Raw genomic sequence first — 4,690 nt, 5'->3', positions numbered from 1 at the left:
AGAGGAGCGAGGCGCGTGTCGGTGCGTCCGGCTCGGGATGCTGAGACATGTCGGTGAATGCCCGCCTCCCGCCGGGGTCCGCGGGGCCGGGCGGAGTCTCCCTCCCGGCCCAGGGGCGCTCCGGCTCCGGCGCCCGGTCCTGGCAAGGAGGCTGCTGCTGACCCCGACAGCTCTCCGGAAACAAACTTGCTAAAGAAATCAGTTCCTTGTAGAGCCCAGAAATAGCAAATTCCTTCTCTGTTTCTCCCCCCTCCCTCCTTCCCTTATGGGGAAGCTGAGCACTTTCTCACTGCTTTTCAAGCAGAGGAGTACAGCACAGGTAACCGGTGCACCGGGGGGTTGCGGGTTTTGGGGGGTTTTTTTAGGGGTTGTTTTCTTTCTTTTTTTCTTTTTCCCCCCCCCCGTGTGCCTGTGGGGTTGATGCGAACAGCAACTGCTTCCAGCAAGGGTCTGCTTGGCTGAGCCTGGGCAGTGGAGAAACCCGGGCTAGTGACATGTTCAGTTCGTGTTTATGCGCAGCTGGTGCTGGGCAGCTCTTTCCTTCCGTGCAAAGCGTCTCAGAGACTTGAGGCTGCGTGTAAACAGCGTCTTCTGTGCTGTCCTCTGAATCCCAGCGACACGAATGGCCTGCCACGACTGTGATTTATTTTCCTTTTTTGTTTTTTTCCCCCCCTTTTTCTCCTTTTAGGACAGAAGAGAAGAAATCAAATCAGTGTAATGTTCTTAGGGGTTTGCCTTGAGCAGGAGCATGATGATGAGCCATGTGATGTTTGCTTTCTATATGACGCTTCCCTAGAGTGAGCGTGTTGACCCTGTTGCTTCAGAAGCGCTGTATTTTCTTTCTCCTTGTCTCATGCGATGTTGGTAGAAGCAGCCGAATGATTTGGCGCTCTTGTTGCAGTGAAACAGTTTAAAAAATGAATTGGTGTGATGCAGCACAAGTGATATGGTGTGCACGGAAGGGAAAAAAACTCGGAAGAAAATGAAGTCTAATTAAAGTTAAAATACACAAGGCAGGAAGAGAAAAAAATAGTGCGCTGAGTGATCAATTGCTGTTCCTGTCTGAGAAACTTTCAATTGTCCCTTCTGCAAACAGCAGTAATAGACCCATCATCCATTTTTTGGGGGGGAGGAGGGAGTTTGCTCATGAAGTGCAGGGTTTACCTGGGAAGTGATTTAAAACCAAAAATATAATGACCTTGGAGCTTGCTTCAAGGTCCATTTTTTTTGTAAACTGCATTAAATTCTGGAGGCCTCACAGTTGACACAGTGTTGCTAAACTTAATATTCTGTTTTAAGTTATATTTTAGATAACTGGCTCCCATAACTGGATATAGTAATACTCACGGCATTACTGTTGAAATGATTTCCAGGCTATCCAATTGTAAACTTGTATTTATTTTTTTTAAATCGGTGTTCCTCGTTTATCATTAGAAAGTTTGCTGCGCTAACTTTTTAACAAGCAAGGTAACGATTCATAGGCAAGTGATTTCAATCTGGGGGACTGTGTGTGTATATTACTGGATTGCAGATAAGCTATGTAAGTAAACAGAAGTGCAGCGATCTGTTATTGTGCATGACTGTGGAGCTGTCATGGGACCTTTTCACTAGTTAATAGCAGAAGGCTTCGTGGGAACTGTTTGATCTGCAGGACTTTTGCTTGGCAGTCGTTTACTTAAGATTATTACACTTTGTTTGCGGTCTTGTATTTGCTAGCCATTATTGCATTTTTAGTTCCAGACTTCCCAGAGTTACAGGTTAGTAGGTCAATAAAAATTACTCAGAGATGCCGGAACTGACCAGTTAAGTTTTTAAGCGTAGTTGGGAATAAGCTCGCCAATACTCAAAACCTGTAGGACTTTTTCCTTGGGATCTTGGTACAGATTATCAGTAATGAATTGATGTTGAGAGCAACATGTTTCTTGTGACTTGAGTATCTAGAATGCTGCCCTGAATGCTCTCCTTGTTTAAAGGGAAACAAATTGGAGAAATTCAACAATTGTACTTTGGGAGTTGGGGAGGGGTAAAGTACTCAGTATTCCTAATTTATTTCCTGAGACTGAGAGCTAAGAGTCTGAGCTCAGTTCACTTGGTGAAAATGTGGAGTTTCACTTCTCCTGTGTCTAGTAGGGCTCCACTGGATTGATAGTGGTAGAACTGAAATCGCTGTCCTGTTTGTGGCGCTGCAAATTTAGGCGTTTTCTCCATATTCGTGACAGTTTACTACACTTGATATGGATTGTAAGGTCACAAAAACGGTGATTTGATAAAGTGCTCTATATACCAGGTTTCTGCTTCAGAGCGTTGGGTATTTGAAGGTATCCCAGAATTTGTTTCTAGGCCATTAGCTATTAAAAGTGACATAGGTAGGTAGGTGATGCATGCAACTCACTGTGGACTTGACACTGCAATTCCTTCTCTAATTGAGTAGTACTTGAGGAATCTCATTAAGTAATGTGATCTCATAAGGAAGTAGTCATGCCCATGTCCCTACATAATCTCAGTGATATACTGAGGAGACGTTGAGGAGGGAAAAGAAGCTCCATGTAGATACCCTGGGTGCTGACAGATGCGCAGGTCCTTGCTCTAACTCACGGCACTTTACAAAAAGCGCCACGAGTTAGAGCGACCGTTCCCATCACCCAACAGACATTCTCCTGTTGGGTTTGGAGCAGGGGAAGGAATCAAGCTCCACTTTGGAGCTGATTCAGCAGAGGAGCCTGCCTGCAACCTCTCTCCCCTAGCCCCCCACCCCAGCTCCAGTGCTGTCTGCAAGAAGGGAGCAGGGAGAAGGGAGGGAAGGGAGCTGTGGGCTGGGGTTTGCCCAGCCTGAGCTGGAGAGGGAAGAGACAAGGTGAGGGGGGCTCCAGTGCACCTGCCCCCCAACTCCAGCTCAGGCTGGGCAAACCCCAGCCCACAGTTCTCTCCCCCTTCCTTCCTTCAGGCAGCCCTGGGAGCTGGGCTAGGCAGCCCAGCCCTGATCACGTGAGGGGTTGACAGAAGTTCCCTAAGGCACTCCACTTTGGAGCGCCTTCATCCGATCCCTCATTAGATGAGGGTTAATTTTTCACGTGATCAGCCACTTTTAAAGTGCTCTGCAGCCATGCACTTCGGTCATAGTACGTCAGTAAAGTGCTCTCAGGGGGCCGATCGTGCAACAAATGTCACTTCTGTCAGCACCCTTTGACAGCAAACTGGAAAAAAAAGCTTTTGGATGATTTAGTGTCTCCTTTGTGTGGTTATTGCTGGACCATCTTTGTAAGAATGACATTGTGGCTATTCTTGGCCTCAAAAGTATATCTTTCCCTCTTGCATCCCAAGGAGTGGGGTTGGGCATCCCCCTGGGGTGTGTGGCCCCCATTGGCAAGTCCCACACAGCCTGTAGCTGCTTAGTTGGACAATGCTGCCCTCTGCTAATGAATTGCTAGTTAAAGCCCTGGTCCTGCAAATCTTTATGTGCATGACTGACTGAATTGCTGCCTCCTTGAAATCACTGGGCTACTCACAGCACTAAAGAACCTGTGGGATATTTTCAGGACAGGGGCTTTAATGACAAGCTACTTAGGAAAGGTAGTAGAAGGCTATTCCCCTCCCCCACCTTTGTTGTTATCTTCAAGGACTCCCCCAGTTATCTACTATTAGTTTGACCCTGGTTAAAATCTAATCTATGTAATCCAACAGTTCTAGCATGGGAAGGGTTGTAAAGCAAATATGGTTTCTATTGCTAATTCCCTACCTTGCTGTGATTATCATGGACATTTGAGACCACAGCTCTTATCCAAGACATCGGCCACATGCTGCACTGGAACGAGGCTGAGGGATTTGCTCAGGATACTCTTTGCCTTCTCTTCTTTCTCGTTCTGGAGCTGTTGCTGTTCATGAAGTAATTTTGAAGATGGTCTGCAAAGGAAAGCCTGCCTCTCTCTTTCATGGCTGAAAGTATTATAAAGAGACGCTTCTACCTGTTCTAACTTAAAATTTAGTTTGGTGCTTATTTACTCTGATTGCCTCTAGCAATGGCTGAAGGACTAGTAGAATTAAGCTGTCAGAGAAGTTTTGAAAACAAAATCGGAACAAGTGAAACCTGATTTAAAAAATATCAGACAAGTTAAAATGTTTTTTGGTAATACATTTAATTTGAGTGCATTTGAGAAAAGTTTTGTGCCGTTGCCAACAACTCCTATGATGTACTAAGTGTTTTTCTTAATGTCCTAGTTCCAGGCATCAGTTGCTTATGCAAGAATCCCTTTTAAAAAGTGAATTATGAATGTTTTAGCTCCCCAGTCTTGCAGGGAAAATCTTGAGAACAAAAAGTCAGTCTCAAAAACTGGTCAAATTTGTATTAAAAGGTGGGGAAGAGGGATGGGAGAACGGCAAAAAAAAAATCAGCTCTTGGGTTGGGTAATGTTGGAGTCCTGTTGTTGTTGTTAAAACTTCCTTACTTCCACCCTTCTTCTTATGGATTGTGTGTTCACAGTTTCATCAAAATAAAAAAGATCCTACTATAAAACGAGGCAGCCTCAGACTCAACCTACCTTAGACATAGTAGGAAAAAGCAAAACAAAACCAAAAAGAAAAGAACGATGTCATAAAGAAGCAAAAAGGCGTTGCCTCTTTTTCTCTTCTTTTCTAGGTTGCTTTTCAACTGTGTAATACCAGACTATCTCAGCCAAGTTAAATGCCTGCCAAT

At 45.1% G+C, this 4,690-nt stretch overlaps 1 protein-coding gene across 7 annotated transcripts in view; it reads left to right on the top strand.

The window, feature by feature from the left end:
• The first annotated feature begins 39 nt into the window (after positions 1-39).
• NCKAP5 (NCK associated protein 5) overlaps positions 40-4,690 on the top strand; it is a 461,300-nt gene continuing 456,649 nt past the window's right edge. For all 7 annotated transcript variants that reach the window (XM_025197575.1, XM_025197576.1, XM_025197574.1 and 4 more), the window contains exon 1: positions 40-319. The gene's annotated coding sequence lies outside the window, so the exon portion shown is untranslated. The remainder of the gene's footprint in view (positions 320-4,690) is intronic.

This window comes from Alligator sinensis, unplaced genomic scaffold (genome assembly GCF_000455745.1).
Source record: "Alligator sinensis unplaced genomic scaffold, ASM45574v1 scaffold277_1, whole genome shotgun sequence".
Classification (NCBI taxonomy): Eukaryota; Metazoa; Chordata; order Crocodylia; family Alligatoridae; genus Alligator; species Alligator sinensis.
Note: the sequence above shows the minus strand (reverse complement) of the source record. Positions and strands in the feature narration are given on the sequence as shown.